This window comes from Girardinichthys multiradiatus, chromosome 1 (assembly GCF_021462225.1).
Source record: "Girardinichthys multiradiatus isolate DD_20200921_A chromosome 1, DD_fGirMul_XY1, whole genome shotgun sequence".
In the NCBI taxonomy this organism is placed as follows: Eukaryota; Metazoa; Chordata; class Actinopteri; order Cyprinodontiformes; family Goodeidae; genus Girardinichthys; species Girardinichthys multiradiatus.
The window spans coordinates 34,803,410-34,831,408 of NC_061794.1; the positions used below are offsets into that span (position 1 = coordinate 34,803,410).

Here is a 27,999-nt window from a genome sequence, read left to right on the forward strand (position 1 = left end):
TTGTACAGTGAAAGACTCCCTTTTAACAGCAGAACCTGACACGGAATGAGGGCCCATCTGCTGCAGATGACTAAGGTTTTGAAGAATAAAGCAGAAACACACACACACACACACACACACACACACACACACACACACAAACAAAAAATGAGGAAGCATTCAAAAAAGAGAGTAAATGGCAGCAGTAGTTCCCTTGGTCACTATGCCTAGGAGAGAAACACAACTAAACTGATGAGGTCAGAATCAGTCTATTGGATGGAAAACAGAATACATCTAGTTAGTCACAAAAGTTGCTCCTCTAGTCACTTGATCAGTGGTCCTGTGGTGGCTGGTGAGTTAACAGTGCTGTGGAAAAAAAATCCCTTACAGATTTTTTCTTGAAGGCAACATAAAGTAGGCTATAATATCTCAAAACGCAGCATATTATGTCCTGATCTAAAGAAATTGAAGAACCAAATGAAGTACAACATCTATAGAACGGCAGACCTCAATTGCCTCAGTTAAGGTCAGAGTTCAAAATTCAACAATAAGAAAAAGACTGGAAACATGGCATCCATGGGAAGGTTACAGGGTCAAAGTTCCAGGGTCAAAACCTGGACGGCTTGCTGTACTTAATGAAACCATGAATCCTGCTCTCTAGTAGAAATTGTAAAGGAGAATGGTTTGTCACCTTCAGCTTAAGCACAGTTAGGTTATGCAGCAGGACAAAGATCCAAAGCACAGCAACAAGTCTACCTCTGAATGGGTCAAAAAAAAGGAAGTATTTGGAGTGGCCTAGACAAAGTCCGGACTTGAGATTTGTTTGATGATCCCAAGCATTTAAGAGTGACATAAAATAACCATAGAAGAAATTGTGTGAATTTGACACTGTATATGGGGGGACATTAATTTCTGCCTAGGGCCTCATACAAACAATCTAGTTATATGTATTCAGTCTTTAGATGTTAGTATAGCTAAACAGTGGCTTTATTTTTATTGTTTTATTTTATTTTATTCCAAATAAATTTGAGTGTTTTGCACTGGAGATTCTTCTAGTCTTATTCGGGGTATTTTCATCGTGGTGAACAGATAAGACACTGAGGTATCATCATCTCTTCAGTGGCTGACATCCGTCTGCCAGACAGACGGTGCCTTTTCTGTCACCTCCTCCTCCTCTGATCTGGTGCAGGCTTATCTGTAGTCCGTTTCCGTGTTGGTCCAGGCAGAAGGAAGCTCGCTGCTCCTGACACCCAAACTCGCTTACCCAGAAGCCACCGCGCCGCCTCAACTTACAGACCTGGCTAAGGGCTCCGGGAGTGTTTCCCATTTAAACAAACAGTGCCGAAGATGGCGGAGAGTTAATAGTGTAAAGAAGAAATTATCGATCCGGGAGGGAGATAACGCTGTTTCACAGGTAAGACCGCGCTGCCTGCTGGCCGACATTCAGCTAATCAAGCTGGACTTTGTTTGTGGTTTGCATGTCGACACAAGTCGGAAATAGGCTGAGACGGTTCTCCCGCGGCGGTGCACACACACAGATAACTGACCGGGCATCAGTGCGCTGCAGAGGGCACAGTGCACAGTCTCAGTGCATGACAGCAGGGAGATCACCCCGGTGATCTCTGCTCTTTGGTGCACACTTGCTGTCATGTCCGTGTGACAGACAGGTTTGGAAAAAGAGTCGATGTACAGCTTTTAACCAACTTAACTTGGCGGATCAAGCGACTCCGTTTACACACAAGCTGCTGCTGCTGGATCACAGTTGTGTTTCCAACAGAGAAAGCTCAGAGAACATGGGGAAGTTTTTTTTTTTTTTGGAGGAGGAACAGATCACACTTTTTACAAGCATTCTGCACGCTTCAACACAACACATGCTTATATTTTAATCATTTGGTCTCGAAGACTGGACAATAACAGCTGAGCCCGACACTGTTGCAACTTAAAGCAATTGAACCAAAACGCACTCAGCTGTTTTTTTATTTTTATTTTTATTTTTATTTTTTTATTGTATGCATCGTTTGCAAAATAACCATGCTGCTGTTTCAGATTTTATTACCGTGCAGGCGATGCTGACTGTTCCGGGGGGGCTGGGTGTTATAAGAGCGGAGAAAATTGCACAATTGCAGCGGCTCTGCTGTATGTCCTAATTGTGCACAGAATAACCGGTGCATTGTCTTTAAATGTGTGTGTGTGTGTGTAGCGGAAGAAAGACGGATTTCTGTCCGCTGCTTCGCTGTCATAAAATGTGCCCATGTGTGTCTGCAGGGGGCAGCAGCGTGGCCCTGTGCGCTCCCGCTGCCCTGCGCCTCTGAAGGTTCACGGTTTGATCCCTGACACAGCCAGGCATGTGTAGTGTGTTTGTCTGTGTGCGCACACATGCAGAAAAAAAAAAAAAAAAAAGCCGCCGTGTCCTTGAGCTTGACACTAAATCTCTACTGCAGCACAGGTTTTCACTGGATAATGGCAGTTTTCTTTTCAGTGTGTGCAAACATAAGTTGAATGGATGTAAAGCTGTGTTGACTGCAGGTGAGAGATAAGAGCATGAAGTAATTACAGTGGAATCCGTGGCTAAGTTTATATTTGTGCAAGAATTTGAGTTCTGCTATTTAAGTTTATCATCTGAAGCAATATTTGTGTCTGGGGCTGCATCTACCTTTTATGATGTGCTCCATTAATTATCTATTTTTGCCCGATAAGTCATTTCATGTAAGTCCATGTATGCTTTCTTTGGCCACATGTACCCGTTTCATGCATCTTTTCAAGTCTGCACACCTGTGATTTTTCACTTTGATGCTTGTATCATGTGAACTCTCACATTAAAATTAAATGACTTATGGCACATTCATTTGACAAATAACCTCCTTTTTTTGATAACATCTAATTCAGAATGTAAAACAAATTTACAGGATAATTTCTAATCTCTTACAGTTTATGCACTTCCAAAATTTTAATTACTTTTTAAAATGCATGTAAAAGCAGTCAGAAAGAGCTTAAAAATAAACCTTCAATTTAAACCATGATGATTTGTGTAGGTTCAAAATTAGATATTTTTTAAACTAAAAGTTTGGGGTAATTTATCTCCCTTAATTTACTGCTAAATCTGGGGAAACGTTGTGACAACTATTTTTATTTTTTAGAAACTGTCATTTAATTGTCAAATAGCACTTCTTGATCATTCTTTTTGCTTTTCTATTGGTTACAATTATTGTCAGTCAGTTAATTGGCTTGTAATACTGCTAGTGTTCAGCCAAAAGGTCCTGTTCAATACTGTAAAATATATTTTCATTTGCCATGGGCCAGTTTTAGGTTCTTGTGGTATAACAACCTCGAGTAGAAACACACCCGTTTCACGATATTATGGTATTAACACTAAAATCAAAGATATATGACATGTATTATGTATTATGTATTATGTATTATTAAAGCTATAACATGATATAACACTTAGTTATTTTTATTTTCAGACATAGTTGTAAGTAAAACTTCAGAACAAACACCTGATAAATGTAGTCATTCTGCCTTACTTTCTATGCCATGACTGTTTGTGTTTTTTGCAATCAGAAATATTTCCAAAATACCTAAGTTTCTTTTTCTTGTAAGCAAGGAAAATTGTAGGAACCTTCTTTCAGCCAGCTGACTGACAGTATGCAGCAACAGCTGGGGGAGGGGCAGTGCTACTCTGTGCTACACTCAGTGGGAGAAAACTCCTCTCACTTCAGTACTTTTTCTGGCATCTCATTAAAAGGACTTCAAACCATAGGATTGGTATGAGGACATAATTTTATAGACAGAGTTATTCATTTAGAAAAATGATGACAGTAGTTATTACTTGCAACCCTGGCTCCCTTTTCAGTAAATCACTCCAGGCTGTTTTTATCAGTTTCAGTGACATTAGATCAGATTTTTCTTTCATCAGGGTGTATTTTGCCACCCTCCTTCTAGGTTAAATTGGCTGTTGCTTCTTTGATTTTAAAATGATACATTAATCATCAACATTATTGGTCGATCAGGATTTTATAACTGTTGTTCTGAGGGTCTGGCAGTAAGAAGCTATACCACCGAACTCCTCACCAACCTACCGTCAGTTTTGTGGCTCTGCACACTCGGCTACTCTCCACAGGGCCTTGAGGGGTGCAGGCTGAGTTGTTGAAACCTTGTAAGGGGTTTTCTAATTAGGATGGAGGGATGGTGGTATTGATGATAAGGAGGAGGGTGACAGTGATGCATTATGTTTGCTGAATCGGGGTGGGGGAGAAGGGGACAGAGGTTAGCTGGGGATGCTGGTGACTAGGTCAGGCACTGGGGGGCAGGGTTCCTGAGGTAGGACCTCACACACCAACAGGGTTGGTGTGGAATGGTGGATGAGTACAAGGAGGTAGAAGGAGGTGTAGAATAATGGGAGGAGTCAGCTCAGGAGGGGCCCCTTGCTGGAATTCTGCCTTGCATTTTGTCCTTTGTGAACACCCTGGTTAATCTTGTTTATCAAACCTTTGTCAAATCTCTTCTGAAATCATGAAGTTTCCTGACTCAGATGGTTAGCATTCTTTGCTGTGGAGTCTTCCCTCTCTGTAGTGCCTCTCACTGTTCCTGACTCCCCTTGAATGCAACGTAGTGAGCTGATCTGTTGTGCTATTGATATACAGAACTTTCTCTCTGTCAGGATTTGTTAAACAGGGAGTAATCCTTATCAGCGTTTCCTGATTTCACCTTTTATTTACCTAAACATCTCTACTCCAGATGCCTACACCTGATTCGTTCCAATATTTTTATGAAATTGTACTAAAAGACCTTGCTATATTGTGTAACTTGATATTACAGGTTTGTTACTTACAAAAAAGGATGGGGAATCGAATCACTATTAAGTCCAACAAATAAAAACTTGGGACTTGTCTGGGACTTGTGTCCAGTGGACCGTCCTTGTCTCGTATTATCAGGTGAAAATTAGCTGGTCAGTTACCTACAGTAGACTGCTCAAACAGGAATGCTTTTGATTTATGGAACATGGGGTATTATCAACCTATTTATGTTAGCTGTTGCTTCCACTTAGATGTGTCAAATTGAACTCCATGGTTAATGACTAAGGGACATTTTAGTATAATATAAAGATGGACTAAAGTTGGGTGGTATTAGGACACAGTGTGTGATAGCATTGGTGAATATTACAATAACGATGTGATTTATATTAAAGGAACAAATAATAAAAGAAAACATCTTTCTTCTTTGGATTCATTACAAACATACACCCCGGATAGTAAGTAATCTATTCAGCTACTGGAAAAACAATGAAATTGAATATTTTCATCCAAACACATTGAATGCTGTATTGGCAAAGAAACTATTTTATTGTTGTATTTTGATGACTTTCCCAGAGCAGATTTCTAGCATAGAGAGCCTGAATGTGTGGTACTTACATAATAAAACAGTCCAGTTATTGCAGTCTAAGCAGTCCTTTGGGACATTGATATTGCATACAGTAATATTGCAATAACAACACAAATAACTAACAGACAAATTAACTGGCGACTGGAATTGGCAGATTTTTTCATAGTTGGCTTGAACCGGTGACCAGCCAGCTGGAAACTTAAAAATCTTGTTTTTGTTCAGATTAGTGAACACACCATACCTACGAGCTACTTTTGATCAACTTGGCAAAGGTTGTGCCAACAACGCTCTTTGGTGTGGAGGTTGTTGGGTAGTGGTGGCCTAGTGGCTAGAGAACAGGGCATTTTCATCTTGGAGAGGCCACAAGTACCCTGGTTCGAAGACCACTGGTTGCTCCATGGGTGCCGCACAATCGCAGCCCACTGTTTCCTAAGGGATGGGTTAAATGCAGAGGACAATTTCTCTATTGTGAGATCAATAAAGACTAAATTATTATTATTATTGTTACAGAGGCAAGAAAACTCAAAGTTAACTATTGTCAGTATGAAGGAGGTGTTTAAAAATTAAAGTAAAGTAAACTATTCAAATGGAAACTGTATTTTTTACTGTGGCATGTTTACTGTTTTTGGTCTGGCTGCTATACCTGGAAGCGAGACTTTGACAGCCACTGATCATTTTGTAAATCTGCACCGTGCGGTACCGTGTCAAAACACTGAAGGAATGGGGCGACTCCGCTTCAAACTCTGCACACATAGGAACCTTCTCTAGAATTTAGGGACTTTAAAACATAGCTGCTGAAAATTTTTAATGATTATGAAACTGTAGCCTTTTAAAACTGTATACCTTCAGATCGGTTACCAGCCTATGTTTTTTTTAAAATATGAAATAATTTTATTTTTGTTTGAACTAGTCAAATTATGATGCTGCTTCTGCTTTCAATGTTAATTATTAGGGACCACTTGTAGCATCAGGGCTATTTTGAATATTTTGTTAAAATATTTTGAAGACAAATCTACAGATTTAAAGTTTTACAAAAACCAGAGATCAGAACCACAAAATTGAGCTCTCTGATTAATGCATTAAAAAAATAGCCTCCAATCTGATAACAGGTGTTCGCTACATAATTATGAAAGTAATAGGTTTATTCAACATAAATGTTCTTTCTGGTAGGTTCTTTTTATATTTCTGATAATTGAAAAATTCAAAATCTCTGAGTTTTATTACAGTCTGTTTACCTGTTGCACGAAATGTTATGAAAAGTAAGGCAATTGTTAAAACCTCATGAGTTAAATGAAGAGATTAGATGGGATGTATCCCACACGAGAACATTCACTTCAATCATTAAACACTTTATTTGGACTTGGAAAAATTAAGTTGTAAACACTTCTGCTAAGAAGTTAGGAAATGCATCATAACGGCTGTTAAAATTAATCACAATTTAGTCTTCCATGGGTTGATGATTACAGGACAATGAAAATACTTTGTGCCTCAAATATGTTTGAGAAAAAATAATGAATTAGTAATTTCATGTCAATGCAAATCCGTTTCAATATTTGTTGTTGTATTTTAGAAGTTTTTCCCAATATTTAAATCCACTTTTCTAATTAGCAAAATGTTGCTGGTGCATTACCTCACTGTGGAAACATAGACAAAAGCCATCTAATGTAATTTAGTTCACTGAAACAAGTCCCCGGGTACTTCTTGTTTATATATGGCTTAAGGTTGAGCTCTATAGGTCATGATTTTCTCCAACAAGAATGGCCTCACTAAAAGGCAGAAAACTGTTGAGTTTACAAAATGGGACCTGAGTGACACTCAAAGTGCAGGAAGGAAGATCTTATGATCAGTTCAATCTAAGGCCATCCTCTCTGGGTGTAATTCCATAAATTACTTAGGAGCATTATTTTAAAATCCAACTACAGCTATGCACAGTTGTCGCTATAACATGCAGAGACTTTTCTCTGACAGAGCTTGGTAGCAAAGTAAGAATATAGGAAAATATAGAAGAAAAAATCTAAAGGCATCTTGACTTTTGTCACGTGTTTTATAACAAGGCAATGACTCGGAGTTTACCCGCACTTAAATTCTGATGTTCTCTCATTCAGCTGCTATTAGGTCAATATTTGATCATGTTTAAGGCTTCTCTCTGGAGCCACATTTTCCTGCTTCTCTACAGGTACTAAACTTAAAGTTGGCAGGTAGTTTTCTGTTTGTGTTGGATTTGTCTTTATCACCCAAATTAGCTCGTTTGTCCTCGTTTACTACCCAAGGACATCTTTTCCCTTTTAAGGTGCTTTAGAGTTTGAGATTGTTTTTAATTTATCAACCAGAAGAGATGGAAATGTGTCCTCGACTGCAAAAAAAAAGAAATCAATTGTTTATTTTGTGCAATATGACAGCTTTCTCCTCTCTAGCTGGTGCTTTCTAAATATGTATATAATACTTTGTAATTTCTGTCCCTGTTACATACATAATGCCACTGATTTTATTATGAGTAGTTGGTAGTTTAAGTCACATCACAACCTTGTGTGAGTTGGTGTGCAAGCTCCAGCTGCTGAACAAGAAGTTGTTGCCCTTTTTACAAGATAAAACACGCAGGAAGTTATGATTGTCACGCACAGACATTTTTCAGTATGGACACAGTCATTGTCAGGACTGCTGGATGTACAAAAGGCAACAATATCAGGCAAACAATGTGCCAAAATGGCTAAACTGATACAGTTTAAAAAAAATGAAATATACCTCAAACACAAGATGTTTTCAATGATATAAACATTTCTTTTTTGTTACAGTAGAAATATGTCAGGCTGAATAAAATGAAATAATAAAACCAGAAACATGACACAAGTTTTAGTGAATTACTACATATTAAATCTGATGCTCATAAATTACTAATAGCTTTCCCCCCCTTCTAACAAGTAGAAAATACGAAAGCATATTCAAATATGGGATTTGCCCTCTCCATGAACTCATGTTTGGTTTGTCCCTGCTGGCATGCTATAGAAACATGATGGCTGATATGAAGGCGATATCAGGCTTTCAACACAGGGTTTGCCAACATGTTGATTGTAATTATCCACTCGATCTTTAAAACCCTCCTAGTGGGCTGCAGAGACTCTTTGAAAACTAAGCGCACAGATGCATTGTGACTAACGCTCCACTTGGCAGTACCTCTCTCTCACCTGCTTTTTCCTTGTATCTATGGTCAGATTTTGTAGCTAGATCCCCTTCATAACTTATTTTCCAAATATACAGATAATTGGTAGCTTTTCCTGGCACTGAATGTCCCCCACCACCACCCACTGAACCAGTGCCGTCATAGTCATACTGTCTGGCTCTCCATGAGTAATTGTATTGCCTTTAAAATGTTGTAGATACAAAGATATAGTAAAGTCTTTGTCTTTTACTGGCTTACATGGATGGGGATTTCTGTTCTATATCAATGCTTTTATAAGATAAAAATTGTACCAATCTATTTAATTTAGAAAGTTTTATTTTGTTTTTGTTTTTAGCTGGCAGTCATTTTTTGGAGTGAAATGTGTGCATATCTTTATTTGCCAAGTTGCATCAGATAAATAAACCCTATAGTTAGTGTTAAAAAGAAAGTACACCCTTTGCAAAAATCAGGGTTATTTTTTCATTTGTCTTTTTTTTTATATTTCTCTTATTTGTTCTCCCATGAATGACACACCTGTACAGTACATGTCAACAAGAACCTTTTTGCTCATTGGACAAAGTAACAGATGTTTGGATATTTTACACCAAGGCATGGAAACCCCCTGTCAAAATGGGAATAATAATGAGAACAGTATGTCCAAGGTCCCATGGAATTGGTCAGTTGAGCACTGTAAGGTATAGATGAGGCTGCCTGAAAGGAGTAACCAAATGGTTTGCTAAGCAAACATAGCTGTTCAAACAAGAAGGTAGAGAATATGGGACCGGTAGAGGCAAGGCTCCGACACAGAGGAAATGTGACCAAAGGAAGACAGTCCCTTTGGGCTCACAACAGGATGCAAGTGCTAAAGATTGCCACCATGTAGTCCAAGAAGATCACCATCTTGTAAAGGAGGATGGCAGAGCATTCATCAGGAAACGCAAGGGTTATGGGGCAGTCTTAAATAGTGTCAAAAAAGTGATTGGATTGAAAGATGAGATGAGCTTAGAGACCAAACTAATCAACTTCCTTGTTTGCTCTTCTAATAATATCCTACGAACATCAGGTAATCTCCATTGATGGGGGATGAGTTGAAAGTTTAGGCTTTGTACATCCTGGAAAACGCTCATACCCAAAACTAAGTTTTGACATACTGCAAGACAATCTTTTCTGATGGCCAATTCAGATGTAAGCACCCCTATACACTAATTCAGCTACATGCAAAACTAGATGCATAGAGGAGTAAGTCACATTGTTTGTTAAACAAGGAAAAAATTCAAAACCTGCAGGATATCTGCTGCCATTGTAAGTTAAGCAACAGCTGCTGACATAAGTGTTGGCCTTAAGAAACAGTTCAACTTTAAAGATGGTATTACCACCTCAACTCCCACCAGACCTAGTTCTGTAGTCTAGTGTAACTGGACAAGGAGTACTCATTTGGCCTAGTGCAGTGTTTTTCAACCCTGGTCCTCAAGGCACACTGCCCTGCAGGTTTTAAATGTTTCCCTGCTTCAGCACACCTGATTTCAATTGATGGCTGGTTAACAGGTTTTGCTGAACTGCAACCATCTGAATCGGGTGTGTTAAAGCAGAGAAACATCTAAAACATGCAAAGCAGTGTGCCTTGAGGACCAGGGTTGAAAAACACTGGCCTAGTGAACCATGGGAGAAGAGGACAGAAAATGGCCATGAGAGGAACCTTAGGAAGTACAATGAATTTCAACATAAAGAATGACAAGTTTAGCATTTACCAGTAGAATCAGGGCATTGAGAATGTTCTGTATAGTTTCATTGTCTCATTTCATTGTCTCACTTTAGAGTCAAAGGTGTCACCATGAGAATGGTGACTTCATTCTCTTTGGGGAAGCAGAAGAAGCTTCCAGGTAACTGTGGCTGAAGCTCAGTGAGTTCTAAGTAAACAAATAAAGTAGAAAGAAAACATTTCTCAGAAACATATCAGAAAATCTACTGTAAAACAAAGACAAAAAGATTACAGAGTTGACATTTTAAACTGGCTTTTGCATCTTTTTTTATTGATTAACATGACCAGCATTACAAAAATAGCAGTTCTGTGTGTGAGGGTTGTAGACCTTTACCTTAACTCTGAGATCTCAGAAGGCTGCCAACATTTCCATAACAAGATTCTAAGCTCAAAAGGATTAAAGGAAAACTTACATCTGTTTTTTTCAGCCTGCATGTTATCTTCTGAAAGTCTCTTTCTCGCTCTCTCACAGCCTTAATAAAATCCTAGAAAATGGCTCCTTTTCAGCTTTCAAATAGTTTCTTGCATCTCTATGCTTACTCTGAATTCATTTTAAACTCTTTACTCATACCGAAATTAACTAACTTTGAGTGTTATTCTCGTCTACAACAAAAAGCCCTGCTGTCAGCGTGACCTAGCAGCACTGGGCATGATGCATTTACAGGTCAGAAGTGTTTGACTTTCCAACCAGCTGGTCACAGGTTTGGTTGTGCATCTCTATAAATCCGATAATTTGATGACTGATTATGATTTATCTTGCAGTTAGTTTCAAACAATTCATCTTGCACTACTGAACAAATTGTCATTGTTTTTTGTTGCAGACAAATAATTAAGTGTAAAATAACTTCTAAAATCAATTAAAGACTGATCTTTTTAATCATAAATAGAAAATTATGAATCAGCATCAAAACTCGAATGTTCTTGTTCAGATGACGATGACAAACAACTAAAAACTCTGATCAAATCAGGGATAGCTGATTTGGTTGATCTTTTTGGTTCAATTAAGGAAGAGAAAATGTGTTAGATTTAGTTGATATCATTTATTTTGTCATCTTAAGTATAGAATGAAATTTAGGGGGGTGGAGGCAGAAAAGATTAAGTATTAAAGAAAGTTGGGGGGAGGAGACAGAAAAAGAGATGTGTGGGTTGAGCTGATGGGTTGTCATAATCGTGCAATGCATCCTCAATTTCTTTCCTTTCTTTCTCCAAGAATGCCTCAGTGCAGCTCATGTCCTCTACTGCCTTTTTTTCTAAGAGCTATTTCCTCTGTGAGAGGAATGTCAAGTGCCCATCTCAATGCGCTTTTCTCTGTTCCGTTTTGTTTTGTAACTTGTGGCTCACTCTTGATTTCATTCTCTTTCTCTTCCTCTGCCTCATCTCAGTCTTTGTCCTCTCAACTTCTCTGTTTTGTTTGTTCTCACAGTCAGCGTGTGGCCAGGACTGCACATGGCCAACTTACAGCAATTAGGCTCAATTAGCTCATGTAAAACAACCTAAATGCTTGCAGAAAAAGAAAAGCGGCTTCTAGTGCAGTTCCATGCGAGTATATAAAAATTTGAGAGATGAAGGTGATGAAAACCGAGTAAAAAAGGAGGGGGGAGGAGACTGAGGGAGTCGCTTTATTAACATCGTGGCACCCGCTAAAATTCAGGGAGTGCTGTTGCATCCAGCTGTTACTGGCTGCGCGAGGCTTCGTTGCCATGGCAACACAGCCCTGCGCGACTGCTCAAGGTCGTTCATCCAACTCTGAACTGAGCAGCGCGCCACACATCGGATGTGCACTGACAGAGGAAGAGAGGAAAACAGACGAGTAACTTCAAAGTGACCAATCATAAGCACTTCAGTGACGGTGTGGTCGGTGGATAATCTCAGAGGTCCCTTCATCTGCCCTCTGATACTCACACACACGCACACTCATACACACACACACACACACACAGATAGACCAGTACTTTCCTATATGAAGGAACAAAAAACAACAACAATCGAACAAAAGAATCCCTGCCATTCGTGAGACTCATAGATTCTCCTTCCAGCTGTTACAATATTTAGCTGGTCAGTGGGAGACGGAGGGATTCGCTGACTGGAAAAGATGTGAGCAGCAGTGCTTTTCTCTGTCTCTTCCTGTTTCTCATGGTGCATTGCTGTGAGGCTACCTGGGGCTTCTTCCACCTCCTCTCTTCTCTTCCACAGACAAATCTGCAGGAGCATCTCCTGGGAGTTTGTTGGTGCGGCAGCTGCACACAATGTGCCCTGAAAGCTTCTCTATAGTCTCTTTGTAAAGATCCTACACAATTATTACATGTAATACAGTGTGACCTCTGTGAGAGTGGACTGAAGTACTGATGTGTTCAGCTGAAATATGCTGCTAACATGACATGCCTACACTGGCAATATTGGCTTTCTTACACTTCCAGAATAATACTCTGGGCTACGAAAATGTGGTGAAATTTTGATTAATTTATTTGTTTATTTATTTTGTTATATTGAATGACAGGAAATCCTGAAAAGATCTGGATACTGTTTAATTAAGTAATAATCTAAGAATGATTTGAATCACTGCATGACTTTTACTGTCTGAAGGTCTTCTCCATGTCCTAAATATGAAATGCAGTCAAGTTCATTTCATTATTCAAACTGGTTAAAAGGTTTTAAGTCTAAGGGAGCCCAGCAGATTGCATCAAGTCACTGACTCTCAGCATTCACTCCTCCTGGATGAGCATGTAGCAACATTGCACAGTTGTTGCATTGTGTCGTTGACTATGCAGAAAGAAAACCCCCCTTTACCAGGAGGAAACCTCCATCAGAACCTGGTTCGGTGTGAGTGGCCATCTGCCACCACCCACTGTGAGAAGACAGAGCAGAGACACACCGAAGGTCCAAACATTATTTTGCACTTCAGTAAACTATACATAGCAATCTAGTGAATTGTTTATAAGAAAATGTTTCAGATATATCAAATATATCAACCTGTTTGGAACTGCATCCAATCAGGTACTAAAAATAGTAACGTAAGGTAAAGTTCCACATAACCGTTTCTAATGGAAAAGCCTAAAAAGCAAGTAGAGTCATACCGAACTGCACTGCATAGGAACTAATAGAAAAGAGCCAATAAAGTTTGCGGGTGATATGATGGGTGATATCAAAACGAAGAGCTGAAAATGAGAGACGGCTCATCTTTTCCCAGAGTTCATACGGCCTTTCATCATTACTGAAGATTTGTGATTTTATGTTAAATTGATAAAAAGTTAATCTAATTCTAGATCTTTAAACAGGGTGGTCATATCAGTGTGATTGATTATTGGTCTTCATGAGTCTGTTCCTAAGCTGCTGGAAGGTAGCCGCTCTTTCCTGTTGTCCAGTCAAAGGTTGGTGCTGAGATATTATCAGTTCTTCTATGCAAAAAATATTTCTTGCAGCAGTGAAAATAGAGGGAACTGGGCGCCAGTTTAGCACTGGCACCAAGTTGGTGGGAAAAACGTGTGGTTGATCTTTGCATTTTTACACTATAATGTTTCTGTATACCCTTCTCATAACTTGCTGCATATAGAGACCAAGATTGCATTGTAAAAAAAAAGATGTGACTAACTTGTTTTCCTCGCCGTCACATCTAATCTGATCCCCATAAATTTGTTATTCACTGATCTCTAAGTCTCGGGAAGAAGATAGTTGTGCAAAAAAACAGTTTGTTGTCGCCTAGAGGCAATTCAGTCTGTGAATCACCAGTATTCCCTCTGTGCCAAATATTTGACACATTATTTGTTTTTGAGATCCAGTTTTCTGCACAGCACACTGCACAGAATGGTCAATATCACATGGCTTCTAGAGTAAATATTCAGAAATCATTTGTGTCCTGATGATTAATTACGAAGAGGGCAGTTTCATTAAAGCAAGTGTAAGTTTGTTTGATAGGCAGCTTACTGCCACACTCTGGCTTTTACTGGGTGTTTATGAGAGGTTTATAAAAGATATCACTTGCAAGACTTGTTCCAATTTGGGGTTTAACAGTGCTTCGTGGGTTAATATCGCACAGGGTTTCCGAAGAGTTCTAACTTGATTCATAGATGCAATATAACTAACCTGCGATTAATGTGCTTTTCATTTCTATCAATAAATAAAAACGTTGCTTCTGTTTTTGATAAGGTATAGCAAGGAAAGTTATGATTTTAAAATGTTCAGTTGTACTATTAAGATGCTATAAAACCTTTTTAATAAGAAAGCTGTAGTTTTCTCCACCTGTACGGAGCATAAAACATTATGCTGCCCCTCCCCAACATGTTGCGAAATACCCCGGTGTTTCAGTTTTCCCTTGCTTACAAAAAGTTTGGCTGTTTGTTGATATGAGGGTGATGGTATGGAGGCCTTCCAACCTCTAATACTTGGAGGTCTATACCAAAGATAAATCCTCAAAATACCAGTGGAAACCTGCAAAAAGATAGCCGGGAATTATAAGAGCGCTTTGATTGGTGTTATGCCAATAAGGATTGTTTTATTGATTGAAGAATGTAATGGGGGATTTTGTACCAGAAACAAGCTTCTTGGTTGAATGAAAAGAATGTTAAATCTAAATCTTCCAGAAGTATGAATACCTTTAGGCTTAAGTGTAAGAGTGTCTTTTAGGAAATCAACTGAAAGCTTGCTACTGGAGCAGATAGCCTGACAAATTAACCAGCTAATATCAGCTTGTTGTACTTGTGTTACTCTTTAAAGAGCAGAACAGCAATCAAGTCTAATATTCTGTGCTATGAGCACATATTAATTTACAGGGTGTTTTTTTTTCTGTATTTTTGCACTATGCAGTTTATGTAAATAAATTGATGTTAGAGTTAATAATAATACATTTTTATATTGTTTTAGCAGCTGTATTAATATTCTTTTGCTTTTCTCTTTTAAATAAAAGAAATTAGATCATGTTGAACTCGTTTAAAAAAAAACTTTTTGTTAAGAAAGTGAACCTGTAGTATATTTTACCCAAGGTCATCATACCGTGATAATCTCATACCGGCTCATGCTTTCTGTCAACGCCAACTCTACCTGATTTTCCTTCAAACAGAAACACAGTTGGATTTTTATACTGTTATTGGTCAGTGATGTGATGCTGAAAGGCATTTGTGTGTGAATTACAATTTAAAAGTAAGAAAAACACAATCTGTCTGTTAGCCCCACTCTGGAGGAGAGTTGGATAGTCAGGGTCAGGACTGGGTTAGTTTCAGGTTTCCCTCTTGCTGTAAGGTAATAGATGCTTGTTAAATTGGTCCTTGGGATGGTGTGTTTCTAACAAGGAGTGTTCTGTTTTTTTTACTCCTTTTCCATTGTAAAAAAAAAAAAGATCTAGGCTCAGTTTATGCGTTTTAAAGCCATTCTCTGTGCTTTAAGACTCACACATGCCCACATGCACAGCATTTTATAGGGTATGAGTTGAGGTAAATGTTACCAGCTGCAGCACAGCAAGCAAATGGGCTTCAACTCTGCCTGAACCCAACTGTTACATGACCGCCTCCTCAACTTAATTCATTCTGTCCAGCCTTCCCGCTCTACCACCACATCCCTCCAACAGAGGGATGTGGTGGTAGAGGGATAGCCAACACGACACATGCCTGTGGACTTACAGCAAAGGTTTTCACACCTCTTGAACCTATTTTCCACTTTGTCAAGTTACAACCACAAACTTTATTTTGTTTTATTGGATTTTGTTTGTTATATGCATTACTTTGAGTTGAGGAATCCATCTGTCCGTCTGTCCATCCATTTTCTATATCTGCTTGTCCTTGCAGTGTTGCGGGGGGCTGGTGCCTGTCTCCAGTGGTGATTGGGCAAGAGGAGGGGTACACCCAGGACCAGTTGAAAATTACATATGATTTTCAAAATTTCTTACAAGTCAAAATCTTAAAAACTATTTTGTGCATGTGCTTGTAACCCCTTTTACTAATTTACTCCCAAATAAAATTTGGTGTAACCAGTTGCCTTTAAATGTCACCTTTTTAGTTAATAGAGCCACCTGTTTATTTTCAATTCAATTCAATTCAGTTTATTTATATAGCACCAATTCACAACACATGTTGTCTCAAGGCACTTCACAAAAGTCAGGTACATACATTCCAATTAATCCTAACCATTGAACAGTGCAGTCGGAGTTAGCTTTTTATTCAAATTGGATAAAAGGTTTTTCTATCTAAGGAAACCCAGCAGATTGCATCGAGTCAGAGATTTGTAGCATTCCCTCCTCCTGGATGAGCATGTAGAGACAGTGGACAGTCACTGGCATTGACTTTGCAGTAATCCCTCATATTGAGCATGCATGTAGCGACAGTGGAAATAAAAAACTTCCTTTTAACAGGAAGAAACCTCCAGCAGAACCAGGCTCAGTGTGAGCGGCCATCTGCCACAACTGACTGGGGGTTTGAGAGAACAGAGCAGAGACACAAAGAGAACAAAGAAGCACTGATCCAGGAGTACTTTCTATGGGAAGGAAAAGTAAATGTTAATGGATGTAGCTCCTTTAGTCGTTTCATCTAGAAAGAAAGAACAGATAAACTTTGAGCCAGTTTTCAAGGTTAGAGTCTGAAAGAGAGCACATATAATTAGTTACAGTTAAAGCTCAGTCAATTGCTATATCTAGGAGAGAGAAAGGTGTATTTTTGTTCATTTATTTGATAGGGACATATATATACATTTGACACGTCATATACTATAGGATTTGTAGTCATTGCTAATTTGCAATGCTTGTCTCTAGAAGGGCCTTTACAACAAAAAAACCAAAAACAATTAAACACACAGTTAAAACCTGTGGGTAAGTCAATCTTTCTAGGAATAGAGCTGTTCTGTAAAGGCCTCAGAGGCTTGCTAGAGAACATTGTTGAACAAACAGCATCCTGAAGACAGCAGACATATATCTCTATTGCTTTAAACATTGTACAGAGCACTCTTCAACCCGTTATCTGAACGTATAGTGTGGCCACAACTGCCAGGCAAGCAGAACATTAATCAGACAAGCAATCGAGAGGTCCATGTTAAACCTGGAGGAGCTGCAGTGATCTACAGCTCAGGTGTGAGGATCTCTTGGCAGGACAAATATTAGTTGTATGCTCCACAAATCAGACCCTAATGGAACAGCAGTAAAGATGTTGAATTGTTGAAATAAAATCTTCTGGAAGCCTTGTAAGGGACACAGCTAATGTGAAAGAAGGTGATCTGGTATGATGAGCTAAAATTTTACTTTTTGGCATAAATGCTAAACACAGTGTGCAGAGGAAAATGAACACCCTGAACACAACATTCCCAAAAATGGTGGTGGCAGTGTCAGGCTGTGGGGATGCTTTTCTTCCACAGGACGTAGGAAGCTGATCAGAGCTGATTGAAAGATGAATTGAGCTAAATAAAGGACATTTTTGGAAGAAAACCATTAAGGGCTGCAGAACACTTGAGAATAGGGTGGACGCTCACCTTCTTTACTTTCTAAAACATTTTATACTTTATTAAGCAAGTGTCACCAAATAAATCACTGGAACAGACAGCCTGAATTCATAGCTAACATGTACAGCAGTCCAAGCATTTCTTTGCAATATAAATTTGCGATATATTGTGTGATCTAAGAAGATACCAACATATCCTGCAGTGTTCAGTATCACCAGCAGCATCATTGCTCACTTTACAACAGTGAGGGAGCAACACAAGGTCCACTACTCCCCTGAGTCTGTCACCTTGGTGTAAAGTGCACAAGTTGAGCAGGTTTATGTTATTGGCGGTTTCCACCTCCTCTTTGAGGTCACGATATTGGTGTTGTGACGACACCCGGAGCTTGTTCATCTATACCTCCTGTCAAGCTTAGTTTGCTGTGCACTGCAGCATAGTGCAGAAGCACTGAGCTTTCGTCGCTGCTTCGTGTGACTGCATGCACACAAAGTCAAACGAGACGCAGCAGCCAAGTTTCACCTCTTTCAACTGTTGTGCAACAGTTTTTTTTCTTGCTTATTTAAAGGTTGCTTATTTAAAGAGAGCATTCAGGATCAGGATGCAGACAAGCTGCTGATGTTGCTAGTGTCCAGGACATGAGAGGAGTCACTGCCATTGTGTCATGGGTTTCTGGCAAGCTCAGTAGTGGAAAGCAGCTCTCCACGCAGGGGCCCCAGCTCTGGCAAAGGGAGTGTCTTCGGTTGAATCAGCTTTTCCTCTATAAAACTTCAACCCTCTCATTTTCTCTCCCTCCCACAGGATCAGTGGTAGTAAACAATCAAGGATATTCTGAAGCTCTCTGTGGAGAAAAAGAGACTAGAATTTGGTCACTGATTTGATGCAGTGTGAACCAACAATTGTGGTTCTTTTTGCAAATTTTTTTTTATATGTTAAAGCTTTCTTTAATATATTTAGATTCTGCCAAGTAAATCAGACATATCAGTAAACTCTACATATCAGTTGAACCATTAAATACGATGCACCAGATGAAATATCACCTCCTGTTGTTGCCCACTCCAGTAACCAGGGTGAGTGTATAGAATTTCAGGCACTTAAAAACATTGTTAGGGTTGTATGAGCCTGGGTGCTCCCATTTTTCCAACAGATAAAAACTCAGGAAATCCCAGGCTTTACTCTCACTGTATTCCTCTCATGTTTGTTTACATATTTATGAGCTAGTATAAGGTGCTATTGTTTATATAACAAACTGCAATTAAAATTTAGTGGGCAAATCCTGTTTGTTGTTATAAATAAGTGCTCAGGTTGATTAATATGTATTGTGTGTTTTTGAGTAAACAAATATGAAAATGAATATTAGTTAGGACTTATATTACCTTGAACCATAAGGGTGGAGCTTTGTGGAGGAAGGTAACTAAGCTTTTCAGATTGGAGGAATATTTTACTGGTTCTTTTTATATTCAATTTCAAATCACATAATTCTGTCTGTCTGTGGAGATAGCAGGATCTTGCAGTAATATTATGTGGTTTATAGTCACTGTTTCCAAGGCACGACTAAAAACGTCTGTCTTTTAACAGATTTTAAGTTTAAAAGCAGTGTCAGTTAAGACAAACCACCCAGGGGAGATTGAGGGTTCAGGGTAATTGCATCCTGGGGGATAAAGGTTCAAAGTAGCATGATAGAAAGATGCTTTTAAAGGCTTATCTTGGCTGTGTTATGGAAGAGTATTCAGATGTCCCAACCTATCACCCTACATTTACAAGTGGAAGAGTGAAGTGCTTTTATTTCATTCACAAATTCCCATTGAGCTACAACAGTTTGCTCTCCGAAGTAGGAGATAAAGAGAACTCTAAACATGCCAGGAAACTATAATAGGCAATATTTCCAGGAAAGCTGAAACAAAGGAGAAGGCGAACTACTACTAATGGGTTCTAAGAATAATGGTAAAATGGTTCTAGGTGTCCAAAAATAACCGATAATTGCTTGGAGTACAATGTGACTGACCCTGTGTTTCTGTAGTGTGTTTGACTAGTTGTCTTGAACAAAGCTACGCTAATTGTGACTTTGCAGTCCTAAAAAACTTCTAAAAACTAAGTTCCTTACAATTTTTTAATAAGATTTAGATTTGAATAAAGCTGTGAAAAGATTCTGTAAAGGCATTATTAGAGGGACAATCGTAAGTTTCGAAGGGGATGTCCCTGAACATTATTTATGTGACTTAACAGTAAACTGACATAAGCACTCTGGAAACACATGCAAACCTTACAGTTTGTACAAACTGCTTTCTTTTCACACATCAGCGACAGGTCTTCAGTGAAGGCCTTGTGGAGAGTACGTGTTAGCCCAGCATAATCTCCCTCCCTTCTCATCGAAGGCTAAAAATAAAACCATCTCTGTGCTAGACCTAAAGGAGGGAGGGGAAAAGCTGAGAGGATTGAGGGAAGAGAGGCGAAGGTGGTGATGATGGAAGCAGTCGTGAAACTACAATCAGGGCCAGAGAAAGGGGAAAGGTGAACAGAAGGAGAGCAAAGGGTTAAGGTGGGAAATGACAACAATCCATTAATAATTTACCTGCAGGACACCTCCAGTTCAACCTTTAGCTCTGGTCAGTGGTGCTCAACAGAATGTTGTTGCGATACTTATAATCTGACTAGTTCAAACAAGTTGCAAGGTATGCAAAATGGTTCTACAACAAGAAAACACAATTTATTTGTAAGAACAGAAAAAATGATCATAGAAGGTCAGTTTGTTTAACAGATTAATTGGATGGAACCTGCTAACCTTTGCAGAGCTGTGCGCATTGAGGTTTTTATTATGCTCAGAAATTGTAAAAGAATAAAAGAATATGCCATGAAATGCAATGTGAAAAACCCTAAATATAGGAATCCTATATAGATATAGGATATATTTTGGATGTCTGTATAAATGCTTCCAAAACTTTTAAGTGTCTTTGATATTAATCACCTAATTAAAAGGGTGTAGCCTCAGCAAAACACAATAACTGAAGATACTGATATATATATATATATATATATATATATATATATACAGCAAGCAAAGGGGCTTCAGCTTATATATATATGTATATGTATATATATATATATGTGTGTATGTGGATGTATACTTAATTATGATTAATCGATGACTGAAATAATCGTCAACTTTAGTAGACTCTAAAACATGCCATCTGATGAAAGAACAGCAGTTATTAAGCCAAGACTGAACAAAATATTACACATTTTGCATTTAAAACAAAAAACCTTCTTTGTCTATAAATATGTTCCATTCAGAACTCTTCAAGTAACATAGTTTAATCTTCGCATGGTTCAAATTCAGTAAAAAAAAAATCTCCTATTATGCACCCTTTGCTAACCGATTATTAATTAATCAGTTAATTGAAAAAATAGTCAACAGATTAATCGATTACCAAAAGAATTGATTATAATCCTTGCAATCTTTGTGTACCACTGAAAGGAAACAAAGATTACCCATATAACACAATCTTTTGCAGAAAGCATTTTTGTTTGAGTTCACAACAGAGTAACACCACAGAGACACCAAGTGCCGACAGTGACCTCGCCCACTCTTGCTCCAAGTGTGCAACATTTTAACTATATAACACTTCATGTAAAAGTGATTTGTTCATACACAGATTCCTCAAAATGAACAGTTTTATTCTTTGTATTCCCAGCTGCTGTATGTTTTAGTGGTATAATGTGTCCTTTTTGACAGAACATTACCTAGACACACGCACACAAACATATTCAGCCCTGACAGGTCAGGACTAATTTGTGACTGTTCTGCATTTAACCTTTGTCCTGACACACTTCAGCTGCACAAAAGAGCAGAAATATAGCCAGAGGGGTTAAAGGTGGCAGGGGGAAGTTGTTGTCACTCCCTGATGGCTGTGACAAACATTGTAGTGTTCAATTAGGGTTAATATGCTGTGATCCAGATTATTTTGTTCACAAGATTTCCACACAGTTTACCTACTTTCCTTTTCCACAGAAGACAGATGTCAGAGGTGACAAGGTGAGGTAAGAGGAACAGTTTTTGATTGTAATGCCTCAGGAGGGGTGTCGGTTGAAAGCAGCAGAAGGGGGTGGTGGTATGTAGCTAAAATTGAGTGCTTTTTAAACAGTCCATTTATTGTGTAGCCTCAAATCTATGAGTAGCACTGCTTGAGGTGGATAGGTTTCAAAGTGTGACCTTGAAAATACAGAAATATTAGTCAGGTGACTCTTTTTCTTTAAATTGACCAACTCCCATCAATATCAGAGTGTACCGTTCATAAGTCTGGCAAACAGGGCCTTGCAATAGTATTTACACCCCTTGAACATTTCCATATCTTTGTCACATTTGGATCAACAAAAATTAACCCATAACTATTTTGCAAGGAAGAATGGGTGGAAGGTCATTTGACAGATATGCATTATTTTGTGTTGGTTTTCCACATAATACAGCATGTAACATGAGAAAATGTGAAAGTGTAAGGGATAGTCTACATTTGCAAGGTGCTGCATCTATGCTGTGAAGCTTATATATACAGTATGTTAGAACTGCTGAGGTTCTGGTTATTGATTTGCTTTTGCTCTTTTATTTGGACCTATATTGTTTCAAAGCACTTGTCCCTTATGTGCAGTTGTTGTAGTGGATGTATTTCACTCTTTGTGCTGGAGTGCCAAATGAAAGAGCAGCACCAGTTAGGAGAAAGTCGGCCACAGATGGAAGCAGGCCGTATATCTCGTCTCGCCGTCTGCTCTGTCTAGATTTTGTCTGCGCCCCTTCTGAAGATTCACTGCCGCTGCTCTCTCTGGGGAAGTGCGCTCTCATGTGCGCGCCTCACAGACAGGTGGATGCGGTCGCAGGATGGAGGCAGTTGTGCTGCTGATGTGTGGAGAATAGAGCAGCGGGGACCTTCTTCAGTAGCTGTTAGTCAAACACACCACACACACGCACACACACACAAACATTTAACATGCACTTCCAGGCGCTCTACGTGTCGTTGCCTGACATGATGCCCACTCTCTATTTGCAGCGCTGCCCCTCCCCTCCCTGATGCTATGATCTAACTGCAGCCTCCTCCTGCACAGGCATGTGGCTAAACACACACACACTCACACAGCACTCTGGCAGCTTGTGGGGTGTGTCACCGCTGTATTTACGTGTACGTTGTTTCTGAAATGACCTTAACGTGGACTCTGAAATGTCCTGTGATGTAACTTGTTGTTGATCTTTTGGTTTTTGAACTCTGACGCCATTAAGGTAGCTTTTGTTTTTATAAATAAAACCCATGTTTTTTTTAATCCCCCGTCTCAATATCCTTTCAGGCTAACACTTGTCCTTATTTCTTCTGTAATCAAGACTTTTCAGATAAACGCTGGTATGTGGTTTGGAAGAAATCTCTAAACTTATCAAAACTGAGAGATTTTTTTGAGAAGAAGAATCGGGTTTCAGATCTCTCCAGTCACATTCTTGGACTAGGTCAAAGTTCCCCCAGCACCCAGAGACGGGTTCTGATTGGCTGCTGAAAGGTGAAATTAAAACCACGGTAAACTTTTGACCTCACAGGAGCCGTGTAGAGAAACGCCCATCGCTGTATCGAGAGCTATCATCCCCCTCCTCCTTCTCAGCACTACCTTCCTACCCCCTCTCCATTCTCCATCTTCTGTGTTTCTCCTCTTTTTACTCCTTGTTTGTTTGTCATCTGGGCTTGTTTTGCTCCCTTTCATTTCTCCCTCCCTTTTCTCAGGTTTTTTTTCACTCTGTTTCCCTCCTCTTGATGAATTTGTGCCTTGCTTGCATATAGCCCAATGATACCGGGAAGGAGGGAGGGAGGTACAGAGTAGGAAAGAGCAGGGGCAAGGGGATAGAGTGGGAGGAGACTTCTAGAGAAGGGGGGATGGTAAAAGAAGCGAGAAAGAGAGAGAGGAAGCAGCAGCAGAAGAAGACATGGGGAGAGAGGGCAGGAGGAATGTAGGATTGTTGACTGTTGTGCACAAACTGAGCTCTGTTAGAGAGGAAGAAAATCCAAAGAGGAGTGAATGTATAAATAGACATGTAACGGTGGCTCTGACTAAGATCTACTGAGCAGCAGGGCGGGGAGAACCCATTTTTACTGCTAATGGTTTCTCTCATTACACATCAAACGGCCGGGAGGGTGTGTTTCAGTGTGCGTTGCGTGTGCAGATGATTTTAAATAATTTTACGAGCCAACTAAAGGAGCAGTCAAGTCGCTCACTGCTTTGATGCCACGTGTGCAGACATACAGTATTGCAGATGCATTCAGTCACAAGCCGTTTCGTAGCTATACACTGAGGTAAGTTACTGTCTAAATGTTGCTGATGTTCACAAGCAAGCAGACACACCAGTACCTTCTCAAGCTGCAGATCATGAGCAAATATAGATGCAGCAATCTTTTGTCATTCAGACCTCCTGATATAGATGTTGCCTCATTCCAATTTCTCTTTAAGAACTGCAATTGACAGTGCTGAAAATAGTTCCTTCTATCTGCTCTGACATGAGCTGTCATTAGTTATTTATGTTAGAAACAAAAGCGATGCAACACTGTGCGTGTGTAAGGGAGCAGTACCTGTAAATTTTAAACTTTTAGAAACTTGTATTGGCTATTTGCACAATTAGATTGCTTTGCCTAACTGTATCTATGTGTATTCCGAAGAGCAGATCCATCCGTCCGTCCATCCATCCATTTTCTTTAACAGCTGGTGCCTCCGTCTAGCAGTCAATGGGCAAGAGGCAGGGAATACCCTGGACAGCTTGTTAGTCTATCATAGGACAACACAAAAACAAACAGGACAGACAAGCATGCAATCACATCTAAGAGCAATTTTTAGTGGTTAGTTAGCCTAACATGCATGTGTTTGGACTGTTGGAGGATGCCAGAGTAGCCAGAAAGAACCAATGCATGCACCTTCGCTTTTTTTTAGGTTTTCTGCAACTAAAGTGATCTCCTTTGATTGGGTTTAAGCTCTTTGGTGAGTTGAAGGTTTGCAGCAGCATCTTTTGAAGAACAGCGATTGAGCAGCTAGTTGGGGATGAGAGGGAGCATGAGGTTCTTTGTTTTGAGCTAACAGAGGAGGTTTTGGAAGTTGGGAACTAGACAAAGCCAGGGAGAAAGAGGGAGAGGAGGGGGAACAGAGATACACTAGTGAATGGGAGCAAAGCCCTGGTTCTCCTTTCCTCCATACGCTTACAGTGTATATATACATAGCAAGCTTTAAGTTTGCCCTGCCTCCCTAAATAATCTCTTTTGTTCTCTCCTTTTTCAACTCATCACATGCCACCCTCTAATGTCTAGCCAGGTAGATACTTCACCCAAGAGAGAGCCCATTATATAAAACACACAGACAAACATACACACAGACATCCATCCCACCCTGCATCCCATTAGGTAAGGAGCACCCCACAGGCACTCGCCATCTTCAAGATAAGAGGTGCCTCCAACAAACACTTGGGTTTGCAAGCATACACACAAACATAGTGTTGAGATGTGGGAACCCCTCCCCCTCCAATAAGAAGCAAAATTGATTAAGACACAAAAAAGATTTCTCAATGTGTTGTTGTGGCGCCGCATTGCTCCTTCTTTAAATATTTAAAGCAACACTATGTTGTTTTCTTGTTCTTGTTGTTTCTGATTTCTGTGTAACTTCAGAATGAGCAGCTACAGCTCTGCAAATGAGCCCATCTCTAAATATGCGATAAATGTGAGCTGACAGTGATGTCCGTGGAAGCGAATGGAAGTTGATTTGTGGCTGTTCGTAATGAGATTGCATTTTCCTGTGCGCTGTCTCCTGGTTTCAAGGTGTGTTTGCTGCTCTATGACCGATGGTGTGTGTTTGTTTGTGTGCGGTTATGCATGTTGCCATGCAGTTTCCCCGCCTTTCCTGCATGTGCTTTTGTCTGTGGGAGTGATGGATGGCAGGCAGGCAGCTAACGTGATTTAGATGCTCAACCAGGAGAGTGTGTATAGATGTGTGTGAGTCCCATCCACGTGTGCGCAGCTGAATCTGCAGTGTATGTTTGTGTACCTTTCTCCAACCTTTCCTACTCGCTCCGATTTTTATTCTTGATGCTGTGCAGTTTTTTTTTTTAATTAGAGCAAATGAATAGATGGAGGAGGGTGTTTAAAACTGCATCCTCTCTGTTGAAGAATAAAAAGTGAGAAGAGGAAGTTAGAGGTGGACAAGAAGATAGTGTGCTCTCACTATGATCTTACTTTAAATAATAATATAAAACCTTTGTTAAAAAGTGTCAGTAACACACAAACAGGCTCTTATATCACCACTCTTGAATATTTGGAGAAAAACAGTTTTTCATGCAAGCGTGTCTAGACAGATCTTTATCTGCCTGCTGCTGTAATCTTATGAGGAACATCTTTTAAATGTATACGTTTTTCTTTTGCTTCTATTTATTTTATAGAATCTTTACCATACTGTTTTTCCTGTGTAATAAAACTGTCAGGACAGGACACCTAACTTTTTTCTGGCATATACCACATTTTTACCATTTTCTTTTGTAAACTAACAGAAACTTTGAGAAAAGTTGAAAGAGGTGAAAAACTTGAAGGATAAAATACAACAACGTTGCTGTGATACGTTCAGCCTTCCTGCTAAGTCTTCACCAGGTCAGTTTACCCGTTCACCAAATCAACAAAATGTCACGTAAAAAATTGGCACTGAAACAACTAGAATTGCAAAACCACAAAATTGTGAAAGAACAAAATGAGCAGCACCTGTCAAAGTGTATCTCTTTGTTGTAGCAACCTCAATGAATAGCAGTCATGCCAGTGCATTTTCCTTTCTATAAGATGCTTGCACCTTTTTTGTTTCCTCTGACATTGATGCTCCTGCCAAATAACCTTCATTTAGAGAAATTTCCTGAAGAGCGCGCTAAGTTTTAATACGACCCATTGATAATTCAGCTTGTATTGTATTTTCATGCCATCACTGAAGACTAAATTTTTCTCCTGTTTTAGTGAGCTTAATGCTTTAATAAAATGTTAATGTTTCAGTTACATTAGGTCATCTTTTGCAATAGCACAGTATACAGGTCCTTCTCAAAATATTAGCATATTGTGATGAAGTTCATTATTTTCCATAATGTCATGATGGAAATTTAACATTCATATATTTTAGATTCATTGCACACTAACTGAAATATTTCAGGTCTTTTATTGTCTTAATACGGATGATTTTGGCATACAGCTCATGAAAACCCAAAATTCCTATCTCACAAAATTAGCATATCATTAAAAGGGTCTCTAAACGAGCTATGAACCTAATCATCTGAATCAACGAGTTAACTCTAAACACCTGCAAAAGATTCCTGAGGCCTTTAAAACTCCCAGCCTGGTTCATCACTCAAAACCCCAATCATGGGTAAGATTGCCGACCTGACTGCTGTCCAGAAGGCCACTATTGACACCCTCAAGCAAGAGGGTAAGACACAGAAAGAAATTTCTGAACGAATAGGCTGTTCCCAGAGTGCTGTATCAAGGCACCTCAGTGGGAAGTCTGTGGGAAGGAGAAAGTGTGGCAGAAAACGCTGCACAACGAGAAGAGGTGACCGGACCCTGAGGAAGATTGTGGAGAAGGGCCGATTCCAGACCTTGGGGGACCTGCGGAAGCAGTGGACCGAGTCTGGAGTAGAAACATCCAGAGCCACCGTGCACAGGCGTGTGCAGGAAATGGGTTACAGGTGCTGCATTCCCCAGGTCAAGCCACTTTTGAACCAGAAACAGCGGCAGAAGCGCCTGACCTGGGCTACAGAGAAGCAGCACTGGACTGTTGCTCAGTGGTCCAAAGTACTTTTTTCGGATGAAAGCAAATTTTGCATGTCATTCGGAAATCAAGGTGCCAGAGTCTGGAGGAAGACTGGGGAGAAGGAAATGCCAAAATGCCAGAAGTCCAGTGTCAAGTACCCACAGTCAGTGATGGTCTGGGCTGCCGTGTCAGCTGCTGGTGTTGGTCCACTGTGTTTTATCAAGGGCAGGGTCAATGCAGCTAGCTATCAGGAGATTTTGGAGCACTTCATGCTTCCATCTGCTGAAAAGCTTTATGGAGATGAAGATTTCATTTTTCAGCACGACCTGGCACCTGCTCACAGTGCCAAAACCACTGGTAAATGGTTTACTGACCATGGTATCACTGTGCTCAATTGGCCTGCCAACTCTCCTGACCTGAACCCCATAGAGAATCTGTGGGATATTGTGAAGAGAACATTGAGAGACTCAAGACCCAACACTCTGGATGAGCTAAAGGCTGCTATCGAAGCATCCTGGGCCTCCATAAG

General features: G+C 39.7%; 1 protein-coding gene across 1 annotated transcript in view; it reads left to right on the top strand.

Annotated features, from left to right (window-relative positions):
- The first annotated feature begins 521 nt into the window (after window positions 1-521).
- LOC124870030 (nuclear receptor coactivator 3-like) overlaps window positions 522-27,999 on the top strand; it is a 104,585-nt gene continuing 77,107 nt past the window's right edge. Inside the window, exon 1 of the mRNA XM_047368446.1 lies at window positions 522-1,393. The gene's annotated coding sequence lies outside the window, so the exon portion shown is untranslated. The remainder of the gene's footprint in view (window positions 1,394-27,999) is intronic.